This window comes from Tetrao urogallus (assembly GCF_951394365.1).
Source record: "Tetrao urogallus genome assembly, chromosome: 2".
NCBI lineage: Eukaryota > Metazoa > Chordata > Aves > Galliformes > Phasianidae > Tetrao > Tetrao urogallus.
This window is the reverse complement of record NC_136814.1, coordinates 22,047,413-22,061,799: the sequence shown is the minus strand read 5'-3', so window position 1 is coordinate 22,061,799 and position 14,387 is coordinate 22,047,413. Positions and strand designations below refer to the sequence as shown.

At 38.7% G+C, this 14,387-nt stretch overlaps 1 protein-coding gene across 1 annotated transcript in view; it reads left to right on the top strand.

Annotated features, from left to right (window-relative positions):
* The window catches only part of HHAT (hedgehog acyltransferase), a gene marked incomplete at both ends in the record, with an annotated part of 143,557 nt that overhangs the window by 64,712 nt on the left and 64,458 nt on the right, over positions 1–14,387 (top strand). The window lies entirely within an intron of this gene.

Genomic DNA, 14,387 nt, shown 5'->3' with positions numbered 1-14,387 from the left:
GCGCAGTGTTACCTGTCAGTAAGCTATTAAGTGTTCCTCAGATATGAAGACAGTATAGCAATGCAAAATCCTACCCGGTGCTTGTTGGCTCCCTACCAAAGCACAAAATATGGTAAGTGTTGAGCTGGATACTGGGTTGTGCTGAGGATGAAAGAGCTGCACTGTGTAAGACACAATATCCTCCTGCTTTGTGACCTTTTGGAGAGGCAGAAATGGGAGAGCCAAATACTAAGTGTTGAATCAGTCTGTGTGGTTTAGATTTTGTGACAGGTGAGCATGGCAGTGCAGCAACTAAGAGACAAATTTGCGACATGGAGAACGTTGGAAAAAATTCTTTCTCTGCAAAGGCCAGGAGTCTGTGAGATACAGAAGTAATGAGCATTAGTTATTTACTCTGTGGAAAGAGGATGAATTTATAAATTGAAACCTTTCTGGATTACTTTAAAAAGTTTGAATTCTGTTTGCTATTTTAAAGCATGCTTGATTTTAAGCATGTATGTAACTTCCCATCTGAGCAAATCAGTTAGGTGTGTACCCAGCATAGGACCATTAGGATTTAATATCGTGACAATGGAATCACAGAACTTGCCTTGTCGTCTACATGTGCACAGGGGCTTTCAGAGCCAGTAACAGCAGAACAGTGTTTGTTCTATAATGATTTAGTCTGAACTGGCAAAATCTGGTGAAAACTGGTTAAATCTTAGTAGCAGTGTCAGCTAGAAAATTCTGAAGCATGGGCAGTATAGGCTTATCTTAGATATCAAGCACTCTGTAGAGTCTGTGGCCTGACATTGAACCTATCTGCGGGCAATCTTTGCAGGTCTAACCAGGCTGTATGATAGCATTGATCACTGCAGGATCTTTGTAGAGAATGACGATGTTCTTGGATTCAGGAAAAGGTGGTTTGCTGCTTTATTTGTTATCAGAAAGAGATTAGAAAGAGAACGCTTTTGTTTGCTTCCTTTCTAGCAGAAATCTTTATGACTAGACTGGAAGTGGTGCTGAAATGATGCTGAAATTTTGCTTGAAGTATTGTACTTCAGCCTGAACTGGAATTGGTTGCTGTTTACACACCTCATAAGAAACAGGAGATGTAGTTGGTTTGTTTAACTTATTGCACTAGGTGCAAAAAACTCTAAGAATCTGAAAGCAAGCCTACATGGTTTAAGGCATCCTCTATTTCTTTTTCAGTAAATGAATGTAAAATAAGCAATATATTTGTGTCATACCAACCAGAATCTTCCTGCAGTAGCTTAAGTAGCATTAGATTTTTTCAGTCATTAGGTTCCGTTCCCTTCTTTTTCTTCTCATTTCATCTCCTTACTTTCTTAGTTTTTGAATTATACAGAAAGTATTTGATATGTTTTGTTCACAAAACCAAAAATTGTTCTTAAAGGCATTTTATTGACAATCCTACCTTTCAATAATTCTTAAAATGGAACAGCATGGGTTAGTTTTCTAGTGCTGTTCTTCTTTTAAAAGTGAAAAATCTTAGCGAAGGTGCCTGAAAGTAGAAAATAGGGAAGAATGCCCTTGCTGTTGATTTGAACTCTACCTATTCAGCAAAGCAAGAGCTGCAGAAGTCACAATTAAGCTTCCTTCACAGAATGAATTGATGTTGAATATTGAGCTCTACAAAGAAGGTTAGAAAGTGCTGTATAGAAAGGAAGACCAGGTTTCTTGTCCATATTTAGCTGGCAAGTATGTTGTACCAAGATCCTGTTGATCACAGGGATTATGAGCTTTAAGAAATTGATTTTTCAGAACTAGTATTAGGTATAAAATTCAAATTTAAAATTTTTAATTTGCCTACAAACACTTCCATCCACTCTTTGCTCACAGGAAAACAGCAGATAAGAGTCACCTCATGTTCTGAATGGTAGTGATGCTCCCTAAAATCCTCTACCTTCTTCTTCCAGTAGCAGATGCTTTAAAGGCTTTAATATCAGCTGTTACAATTGGCTTTATGCTGTCCCCTATAGCTTTAAAGGGATGTCAGAGCTCACTTAAATGAGATTGTGATCATATCCTTTGACTTCCAGCCTTGCTGCTTCCTCATCATGCCAGGCAGGAGCAGAAAATAGTTACCTGCTGGGATCTCAGGATCAGTGCCAGCAGCTTGTGCTTTATGGCTCAGAGGGGAGGTGATGAGAGAGAGAGAGGAAACGGCTATGTGAGGGGAATTACTTCCATTGGCTTTGTCATATGCTCAGCTTATCCTATGAAGGCAAAGAAGGACAGAGCATGGTGGCTGTACGTTTGTTTTTTAAGCAAAATTTGAGCTTAACTAAGCTTTGTTAAGTTAGCTGCAATATTAGGGCTGTACATGCAATGAGAAAAGGATTTAAGTGGCATGCTTGATGTTAAGGACTGTGGTTCAACTTTCTTTGAACTATACTTTCTCTGTGTTGTAGGGGTAATTTCTTCTCAATCGATATGCAAATGAAAATATCAATAGATCTTGGAAGCGTAGTAAGAGTTCTCATACAGAACTGCGTAAAAGATCAAAACTGAACAGCCAGATCATAATTATATGTGGCCATTCTGCCCAGCATACAAGAACATCTTCGCGTCTTGAATGTGGTATCAGCTTTTCTAAAGATTTTCTTAATGTAGGAAACATTATTTCCTAGATTAAAATGGAAATCCTTTAATGCGTATACTCCGGAAATTGAACAAACTGAGATAACATTTTATTCAAATTGGAAAAATATCTGTCAAGTTATTCTGCTAAATTCAATCTACAAATTAAGTTAGTGATGAGAAAGTTTATTTCTCTCTTGCTGCTCTACTAAATTTATGTTCCACAAAACATGCAGGCATCCAGCTGATGCACGACAGTGAATGTGCACTGAAAAAAAATATACAAATACACAATTATTCAGTATTTTTTCCTCTTGAAATAATGAGTTGTTGCATCAGCTTTTTAACTGTGAGGTCAGGAAATCTCCCTGAAGCAATTGTGTTTTTATGCATTATAGATGTAGAGCAGAGGAGGCTCAGCGCCCAAGGAACCTGGCAAAGGAAGTTAGTTCAGAACCCAGATCCTAATCCATCTGATATTGATGGCAAAAATCATACTGGCAACAGAAAGAAATATGGATGGACCTTTTCTTCAAAGAGCAAATAAACTGAAACTAGTTATTACTGTGTGTGAAATCACTTTGATAATGTTTTGGTGCAAATGTGTCAACGGTACCTGCATTTCCCCTTTTCCTTGGGGACAGTATAGCAATCAGTGTATCTTAGTGAATCTGCTCTAAACTTTCATATTACTATATCTTATTCCTTTCCAACAATGTTTATGTGTGTGGGACAGAGTGAAGACTGAGACATCATAGAAGAGTTACCTTTTAGGACAGACAGCGATGAAGAGAGGGTGGATTGGGCTGCTGTTTTAAAACTGCTCAGTTTATAGATAGAAGTGGGAAACACTTCTGAAGAAGTCTAGCATCAGTAATAATGAAACGAGTGAACAAGTAAAAATGATAAAGTATCATATTATGGCTACTCACATTTGCATTAGTTCTCAATTAACATCAGTAAATAGCACTGAAGAAAGATAAACTTAATCAATCTCTTTGCAATGTAAACTGAGAATGTTCTAGGACATTGTCAACACACTTGACCCAAGACAATTATACTTGACCTTGTGCTATGCATGGATTCAGTCCATATGGTTATGTTCTGCCACTGTAATTCTTGTAATTGAGAATCATGGGGGACTGAAAAGCAGGGGGAGAATAGGAGACTCTTACTTTAGCTTGCTGGGTATTTCTAGTCTACTTTCTAGTCTACTGCAAAGAAAAATGAAACAGACAGATAGCTTATGAAGGTGCACTTGAAATTCATGTTCCTTTTCATTACATCTTAGATTTTGGTCTCAGCTGGGAACTAAAACCTTGTACCCATATAAATGCTGTACCTCTACTTCCTTCCTTATGAAGTGACCTGTCTGTGGGAGGGAAAAGTGGTCGTGAAGCCAAATGTCCAGCACAGCTGGGAACCAGAAAGGCTTGGGCAACATTCTTTGCGCTGAGTCGTACCTGTGCAAATGTTGATTCAGGACAGGGAGATGCAATTGCCCAGTCAGACCTCTTGGCGTGAGGGTGGAAAACCAATGACAGACAGTACTGGTTGCTGCTGTCTCCTAGTTGAGACTACAGTCAAGGATGAGTGCATCTTCTCTGTCCTGTGTCACCTATGACTTGTGGATGCATTCAGTGTGGTGGGAAGTTGTCTGTTCCTACTTTGTCTTCTTCACTGCCATCATGGCAAAGCTATAGAATGCAAGTATTTTGTGCTGATACTCTCTCAGGTGTGGAACTTACAGCCCTAACGGGTTAAAGCTAAAATTAAAGCAAAGGAGTTGGTCCATACAAAAAAATACGTATTACAGTTGGAAGGCTTATCATTAGTTCTCTATTTTAATGGTCTTACATGGAAAATAAGTCATAGTAGTGTACACTCAGTGTGCAATTTCCATTTCTCTGGGCACTAGGAAGTGAATCCATTATTGTACCTTATGGTTCGTTTTAATACTTCATAGAATATTCTTCAAGCAGTTTCAAAGCTAAACCAAACCTTCTGCTTTCAAGCATACCATTACGTTCTTCAGATTATTGTTGAGACCTTAACTGACAGATTTGGTTATAATTGAGATTTTTTCAGATAAGACAAACCAGTCTGGTGTTACTGTTCCTATTTAACTCCTTGAAGCTACATGTTGTTTCTTAACTGTTTAGCCTCCTGCACCAAGGATGAAGTGATTACAATTCTGCTCCAAAGCACTACTGGGAATTTGGGATAGGCAGTTCCCAAGCTAAGTGGGTTTTGGTTTTTTTTGCTCCTGTTTGCATTCCCCCACTTTTGAAGGAAGAAGTGGTTGCCCTTTGTGGTTTATTGAAATCTTCAAGAAGCAGAAAATAGGAAACAAAATTACTTTTGGTCCAATATGTGAAATAATTGCTTCCCTGAGTATCTTCCCGAAGATGCACCAACTGTGATGCTGATGACAAGTCATAATAACCTTGAACTCATTTTCTACCTTTTCTGACCTATGCTTGGACTTCAGTGCAAAACTAAGTTTCTGATTTATTGTCTGGAGTTTTTGTGGAGATTAATGCAGGGTTATGAAGTGTTTTGTCAGTCATTATTTGTCCTCTCTTTGTAACAGCAGAATTCCTTTAGGCAAGTGGAAAATATGCAACTAAGTGTTTTAGAATGGTAAGATGTATAGGATACCTTCTACTTACATTTCTGTGATGTCCCAGCTGCTGTTTATTCCCCACAGATTTTACCGTTCTTTTTCTTTAACTGTGCAACCTTTTGTTTGTTTCACCACCTTTCCCTGGTTTTGGTTATATGTACATTTAATTTTCTATCTGTAACTACACTGTTTCTGACTGAAATGTATTACCTTTCCGTTGGGATAGTTTGTTGTGATACGTTGAATTTTTCTTGATTTGTTCAGCTCTGTTGCCCTGTCAGCTTTTGATTTTGCAGGAACTGACACTTCCCCCTTAAGTTTATATCTGGATTGAGCCATGTTCCAGGCTGGGGTGGAGAGGGCGTGATTATGCTTTTTTTTTTTTTTTTTTTTTTTTTTTTTTTTTTTACTAATTAGAAAAGATGAGGTCATTTTTTAAGGATGCCATTTAAGAAAAGTAAATATTTTATTTCACTCTTGATTAAATTTGATATCCATTCTCATTTATGTAACAATTAGGCAATGTTGATTTGTTCTGGTAAGTATAGGCTGTACTCTACATCAGAAGGGATTTAACTCTGTTTCTGTTTAAAGTGTTTCTGACATAGACTGTAGAGTGTCTAGGAGTCCTTTGGTGTGAAAGATGCTATATAATAATAATTCAAGTCATTCCAGCTCTGCCTAGACATCTCAATGCCTTGGCTGTATTTTGCACATGGTCTTTTCCCAGCACTGTAGGCGGTATATTCAAAGAAATGTAAATGCAAGTGAATTACTTAGCTTGGAATGATGTCAGAAGCCTAACTCTAAACTTTGTGTACGTGTATCTTGGAGGTATGTATAACGCTACTTAGTATTGAAGTAGGTACATTGATATTCATCATATTTCCTGCAATATTTAAGCAACATCTATATTTCTGCTTTACAATGGATGCCTTTACTTTCTTTCAGTATAATGTCTTTGAAGAATATTTTGTTCACTCTGAGTTATTAACTGAAGGCTGTAACACCTAATAGTCTGCACTGTCTTTGGGACTTTTAAGTCTCACACATTCTGGCCTCAAAATGCTTCATATTTCTGTTGTACCAGGTTAAAGTCTTCTGAAGCTTTGGTTTCTGCTTTCTGTATAGCCCAGAAATGCAAAGGCATTGTGTGGTTTTGTGAAACTACTGTGTCATCTGTGGATACTGGCATGCATGTGTACAGGGTGATACATAGATGCAGAAGAATCATCAAGCTCCCCACGAAGCAATCTGTGATCATTAAGCAATCTTTTCTGTTACTTAGCAAATTGCAGTGTGTTGTCAAACTTGCTCACCTTGTCTCTAAGCGGAAATATCTTAATAAGGAAAATAATATGGTTTCTACTCTTAATGATGACATGTCATGCACTCTTTTGGCAGAGGCATACTGGAAAAGGTAGCTGTTATGCTCACAGTGACGAGTGTGTTTTAAACATCTGAATCTAGGGATGTGGGTAGATCCACACTTCGTCTGATGTACCTGGCATGCTAAAATTAGCAGGATGGCTGAATGGCTTGTACTTAAATCTGTAGGAAAGTGGTTTTCTAAGTGAAGGGAAAAAATGTAGCACATTTTTGGCATGGTCAGAGCAGCAAATGACGTGTACTTAACAGCTTTTCACTAACTGAACACAAGTAATTTAATACGGGCAGACATGCACAGGAGAAGAAAACACTGGAATTTGTTTCTGTTATTGTAAATGTCACTGAAAACTGCTGTAAAATATCGTGATGTGAATGGAATGAGAAGGGAGATGACAAAAGAAGAGACTCGTTGCAAGGGAGAGTTAAGCCCATGCAACCTCTGGTGTAGATTTGCAGAGCAACGCATTTTGAGATGGGCCCCAGTGCCACCTTCAGGAGTCAAGAAATTATCTCATCAAGAAATGAGAAAAAAACCCCGCAATTATTTTGTCGGTGGTGTTTATTGTGCATTTCATCTAATGATTCTTTATCACATAGGGAACAACTGCTGGTGCAGTGATCAGGGCTGGGATCTCTGTACTCTACTGCCCTGGCCAGACTTGTTTTTTCTTGCATACTCACTGTGCAGATCTCATTTTCTTTTCTGCCTGATGGCAGCCTGGCAACAAGCTGGAGTTCTCCTCTGGGAGATGAGATATGTTGTTCTCCTTTGGCAAAGAGCCTGACCTCTGCTGTTTTATAAGCAAAGAGTGACAGCACTATTAATAGGTTCCTCTTCCAGCCAGGTTGCAGGGATAGTATAGCCTGATAGTTGTGCTTCATGCTGAGCTGGGATATTACAATCACATGGTAGGTGTATTGTGAGCATCAGAAATGAACTGTGCCCTGGGGGGAGAGGAGTTCAGAATGTCTTCAGGGAGCTTTGCAGACTCTGTGTGGGATGAGTCAGAAGGTTCCTGCTCTCTACACAGCCACTAAGCCCATTTTGGCAATAGCAGATAATCTCCTACCATCAGTGGAAAGAATAGCACCTTGCCTGGGACTTCTGAGTGATCTCAACAATCTTACAGTTCTTTGGTCTTGTGGAACATCTCCCACTTCCACTGCAATCAGATGAGTGAGTAGCTTTGTATTTGACTGCAAACAGGTGGTAGGTGGGGTTTCTTTATTTCTTAGAGACAGTTAAGGGAAAACTAAGCACAGCAGCCTACCAATAATGAAACTCTTTCTATTAAAAGGAAGTATTATGATTTAGATTAAAATTTCATTTAAAGTACATGAATCTCTTTGAAAGCATGAGCTTCCTTACAAGAGTGAATTCAAAATGATTTATTTAATATTCCAGTTTTCTACCCTTTGACTTGTGAACTCAGTTTTTGGTGTTCAATCCAAGAGAATACATAAAAAAAACTTTTCAGTTTTTAAATAGGAAACTGTGCACTCAGTCTTCAGTGGGAAACATAATGGCAACTGGAAAGTGAACAAAATTCAGGTCATATTTATAAAGCTGTGTGTTCTTGCATATGAATATCCTCATTAATGCTTTGTAACCTAAATGGACTTAATTTCTCATTACATGTTTTTGTGGTAATTTAGCAAGACATGCCTGGAGCCAATGTTAGCTTACTTTCTTTAAAGGGTCTCAATTTGTCAAGGTCTGTCTGAACTCTGTATTCAACTGGTGAGGTGACAGAATCTCAGAATCTCACAGGGAATAAAAGGCTTTGCCAGCAGGCCACCAGAACTATTAGATGATGTTAAAAAAAAAAAAAAAAAAAAAGAGTTTTCAGTCAGAACAAAGCTTACCTCTCCTTGCCAAATGATACCAAATCCTACTCTTCTTTTATCGAGTGATACTGTTGTTTTTTTTTTAATTTCAGGTAGAAATATGTGGGGCTCAGCTTTCAGAGTCTTGATTACAGGAGATGTTTCTGTGATTTAAAACAGATTTATTCATGTGGGACCCAGTCTCATAAAGACTTACAGATGTGCTGTACTTATCCACTTCACATAGATCCACTGCAGTGAGTGTCAGTTTGAATTGACAGAACAGGAATTGTAAGACCTCACCCAGAAGTAAGAATTTGCAGAACTGGCCCAAGATCTTTTTTATTCTGCTGTAGAGAAAAAGTTTAAAACAAATGATCTAAACCCATGAAAAGAAAACCCAGGATGATTAAAAGGTTAAACAGCTCAGCTTTACAGGGAATCGCTGTCTGCTTGTCACTCTGTATCCTGCCACACTTTCATCTCTTTCACAGTGACAGTCCCTGGGAAAAGTTCAGAAGCAAAATGAACAGTAACTTGGTTATCTGAATTGTTTTCTCACAATTGTTCAGTCTCAGTTGATTTTTTAACTAGTAATGAACATTTTTCTGTTGACATAAAGGGTCAGATTCTCCAGGCATCAGGATGTGTGGACAAAACTTAGCACACACGCCTGCAAATGGATACTTTCACTGTACAGAACTTGATGTAAAATGGAAAAATGTATTATTGTTTTTTAACTTCTGTTCTAATGAGTATGCAACTGTAACTCAAAAACAGTATGATGAACCCCTGAATGCTTAGAAATTTACAGACGAACTGGATTTTGGAGCACCAGTATTCCCAGAAATAAAACAAGAAGTTTGCAATTACAAGCAATTTTTTAAATTTACATTTCATGCAAGACCAATACTAAAGAAGAGGGAAAGAAAAGCCTTGGACAGCATGCATTTTGCTTTGTGTCCTTAGTTAGCAGGAAGTTTAAGCACACATTAAAGAAAGGCCCTGAACAGAACAGCGTTCAGTGTTAAAACAGGTGCTTTACTTGCTCGTACTTCAAGATTTAAGTACGCATATGGAATTAAAAAGAGTGTATTGAGGCCTAAAGGAATAAAGCCCTTCAGATTGGTTCTTAACTCGTTGCAAATGCTCTTCTTAGCTATTGTCTGAAGTTCCAAACTAAACCTTTATCACATATTTATAATTAGTAGCAGGGAAAAGTCTGTTTTCCAAGAAAAATACTATTAGATCTCTTGCAATTGTTTGTTGATTACCTGTTCAAGAAAACCAACAAAATGGCTATTGGACTTAAACATTATTGTCTTGAATAAATAAATGCCACTTTTAAATACCTTTGCTTTGGGGATTTTTATGGTACCATTTACTTATGTTATCCAATTCTCTAATGTTCACTTAACGAGTGAGAAGATAAGTTGTGTAACTGGAACAGCTTGCTGGCTGTAAGTAAGCCGATTTAAGCTACTGTAAGTGGCAGTGAAAGTAAGGTACTTGAGTATTAGAATATCCACAGGTAGTTGTGCTTTGTTGGAAAAAGTGACATCGTGTTTAGCAGCTTTTTGTTTGAAATCAACATAGGGTGTGGAAACATGAAAACTGATAGGATCTTTACCATAGAAGGGGACACCTGAGAACGTAGGTTTAGTAGTGTCAAGTCAGAGAGGGATAAAGTACTTTTTATTACATAGATTTCTTTCAATATTTATTAGTGTTTGTGCCTCAGATGTCCCCCAGATGTTTTGAGATACAGCGTGTGCATTGATTTCTGTCTTCTCCCTTCCCTGAACTCTTCCCCTTTGCCTTTCTCCCCTCTTCTGTCCCTCTGATATGCACAGGTTTTCCACCCAATGTAGAAACGCTTTCCCTTGTGTCATTAGGGCACACCTAGCCAGCCTGGGAGAGCCTGGCCTGTGATGTCCATGAGTTCCTGCCCAACAGTCTGGGTTGATACCTCCTCAGTCCTTTCAGCAGGAAGCATCTGGGCTCATCGTAGAACATAGGCTGATCTGATCTGCCTGATCTCACTGAACTGGCTGGCAACGCACTGTTTCCAAGGAAGTGCTTAGGCCATAGAGCCAGAGAAGCCATCCGCTGGCAAGCTTGGAATTCCTGTGTCCATCCACCCCCTCCACATGCACACTGCAACAGACAGATGACCTGGAAGCTAACAGTTGAAATGATACTCTCAGAAATGTGCTGTAGGGTTGACAAAATTTACTTTTGAAGATTTGGCAGGGAATGACTTTTGATCACATAAGATGGTGTTCATGTTTTTAAATACTTACCAAATGTGCATTTTTTTTTAAATTGTAAATATTTTCCTATTTGCAATTTTTGTGGATCTTAAGAAGGGAGCAGTTAACTGTCCATGTAAAATAACCTGGAAGGGCACCAGCAGTTGCCATCCTCAAATCCATTTGCTTTAATGTTCTTTTCTCTTTGGAAAACATTTCAGTACTTTCCTTCATTTGTTTTTCTTTGGCTCACTGACTACCAAATAACTGTTCAGTTTTCTTTCTGTGTGTGCATGTGAATTATGTTAGAGTTTTTGCACGCTGGCACCACATTTTTCAGGTAAGCCTGCCTTCCTTGCACATCTGCAGTAAATGTGTACTCTGCTTATAAGCTGTTAAGAAATTCTGCTGCAAGGGTGTTCTTTTGAATTGTGTTAGTCTGACATGAAGATCTGTTATTACTTTTACATGCTAGTAGTCCCTGACGTATGGGTTTTGAGCTTCTCTGTGGATTTTCTGTGATTAGAAATGGAAATAGTCTTAAAAACTGCATGAAAGCTTAAAATGAGATATTTATGTAATGTTTCATGTGGCAGAGCAGATCAGCATGCTCTACAATAACCTCTTTGTATATGCGAACTTCTAGTTTCAAATCACAGTATAGGAAAACCACAGAATACACTGAAGATACAAAGTGGTAATGATAGCAAAGAAAAATCTGGAAAGCTCACATATGTAGGACATGTAGGACATGAAATTGTAATAGCCATGCTTCTTGATCTCTCTGTCCCTCTGTCTGTCTCTTTTCCACATCCTTTCCTCATTACGGATTTTGGTAGTGAACTGGAGAACCAAGCAGCTTACCTAACGTGCTGTAAGAACTTCCTTTTCTTCCCCATACGATTACTTCTTGTTCGAATCTCAGCTGTCTTCACTTATTGAGGATTCTGGATGCCACAGTGAGCATGAAGTCTTCACATTGTCTCTAAGAAGGAAGGGATAGAAATGCTAGAAAAAAGGGTATTGCATATCAGCGTCATGCTGGTGTAACAAAGCATCCTCAGCTGACTCTATTCTTAGTGCAGGCTTCCTGTATATTCTTGGATGTTTCATTTCTCTCCAGGAAATGTCTTAGCTTGAAGACATGGCAGAAAATGTGTCTTCTAAACAATTTTTTCTTGTGCAAGTAGTTGGAGACATAATTGTTATTTACAAAGCAGGTACTATGTCATAAAAGATAATATGTTTCTTCTGTCTTCTGGCTTAATAATACTATTCGCTGGTTTATTCTCCCTTGCATTTCACTTTTCTTCAGCATAAATATAACTTTCTCTACTCAAATAAGTACTCTTCTGTGTAAATGCTTAGAGAAAGTATTGAGAAATTAGACTCTAGTGTGCCATGATGCTCAAAAATACAAAAAATGCATTTTTGTAACACAAAGGGCCCTTGTGGTGGTAAGATAATTTTGGTTATATGAGGGAGCAGAAGGGGGGGCTGTTGGCAAGCGACCAGGATCTAGCTCTGGCTGCATACTGCCTTAGTTGCCTTCTTTCTTGTACCCAGGCCTGTCCACCCAGGACTGTGAATGGAAGCACACAACGTGGGTACAGCGTGTGTGTGATGAGGTGGCCCACATAATTTTTCTGACGTCAAACCAAAGCTGGTTCTGTAATTTAATCATGGATTTTACACTTTTTTTTTTTCTTTGTAAATAATTTAAGGACATACAAAATTGCTTTTCCTACTGCTTGAGAAAAATGATTCAACATCCACCAGCCTCTTACACCTCCTTGAAAATTGCCAGTGGGTGCCCACCCATCAAAGATACAGCCATGCAGTCTGAAGGCAGTTGGTGGCCTTGTGACAAGAAGTGGCAGCCAGTCTGTGTTATGTATTCTTCTGGTAGCTGAAGGGAAGGGAGAGAGGCTTTGCTTTCTGCTTTGCATTTTTCCACCAGGCAAAGCAGCCGAATCCCCACAGTAGCAGATGGAAAGGTCAAAATGTCAACAAAGATTTCATGACTCTGTTCAGCTTCTGTGCTTCTGCAGATAGTTCTTTACCAGGATAGCACAAGCAAATTTTCAATTGCATAAATGCCATTGGCCATGCTGGGAATTAAAACTCCACCGAACTTGAAGATTCACCAAGAATTGAATTAGTGCTGCTCAATTAATTAGCTGCCGTTGTTAAACACTAAAAATCTGAAAACAGCTTATTTTCCTCTGCACAGTACTCTGTAAGCCATTCCAAGCAACTTAAACTGACCTACGATTGCAAGTGAAAAAGCTGACTTGTTGCCTTTGTCCATTCCTGGTCATGCCAATCCCAATGACAGCAGAAACAAGATTTCCACTACCTATACCACAGCTCCAGTCCTTCAGTGCATGGAAAAATATGATACGCAAACCCAGAGCAGTAAAAGCCATTTTTTGTATTCTGGAGTTAACTCTGTACCCTCTCAGGCCAGTAGAAAGATTTCTTTAGGGCTTACAGTAAGGTAAGATTCCTCTCTGGTGGCATCTGGGTTGCTTAAAGTAGTGTTTTTCAGTAAATGTACAACTGTAGATGAACTGTGGTGACAGTGACAGCATCAGCAGTTTTGGCTCCTATGGCAGCAGAGAGTAGACCAGGCTCCTCGAAAGATCACAGTTCCTTAGCTTTGAGGAACACAGCTTGCAAGGGGAGCTGGTCATTGTAGCCAGCCTTACCTTTGAAAGAGAAGGGAAGGCTTTGCAAAAGTAGGTCATAAGTAGGTGAGGTAACTTGGTCTTCCACCTCTGTAGTGCTTGGAGTAGGAGGAATTTCTCTGGCTACCAGTGAAAGGAGAGCAGACCCACTGAAACAAACATCATCTTCTCTTTAAGAACAGGATAGATGCATTGAAAAAGAAGATACTGCATGCCACTGTCATGTTTGTGTATCGAAGTGTCATCGGTTTAATTTGATCTCAGGATCAGGCCTCATTCTCCAGATGCAGGAGCCTGTTTGCTTACAGGCTGTTATGGCATGCCTCTCTGCTGTCAGACCCACTGATGGCAGCTGCAAGGATGCATTGTTCCCACCTGTGTTTTTTATCTTCATGATGTGAGAAGGGTGGAGCTGAGAAAAGAATAGGAAGGGGAAGAGAAGAAAAACACAAGTATATAAGAAATATTGACTTCAATTTCTATTTATTTTTGTATGCTTGATTAAAAAAAAAAAAAAAATCACACACTGAAAATCATTATAAATGTAATCAGATGTTCTTTGTAACAGGTGGAGGGAACAAAGTGTATTGATATGATGCTTAGAGAGAATTTGGAGCACTTGAAAGGGTTGGTTTTTTTTAATGACTTTCCATTTACAACTTAATTACTCTCATAACTTTATTTTACCCTGATACTGTATTTTACTTTCAAAGGTTAAAAATAAAGCACTACATTAATTTCCCTGTACAATCTCTGAGCTAGTATCTATTTCTGAATGTAAAAGTTGAGAACTAAAAATGTCTGTGGAAAAAGAATTCCTTTAATTGTCTTACCAAGTAGAAATAGTTTCACACATGACAAGGGTGCACTATGCCAAAGGAGTGACAGCTGAAAGGAATTGTCATGGGCACTTCTCACACAGCGGCTCTTCACTGCTGCTCATGAGCAGGGCTGTGACCCTATTGCCAGGTGAACTTCTTCAAAGTGTTGACAGAAATACTTAACTTTTACAAATAAAGG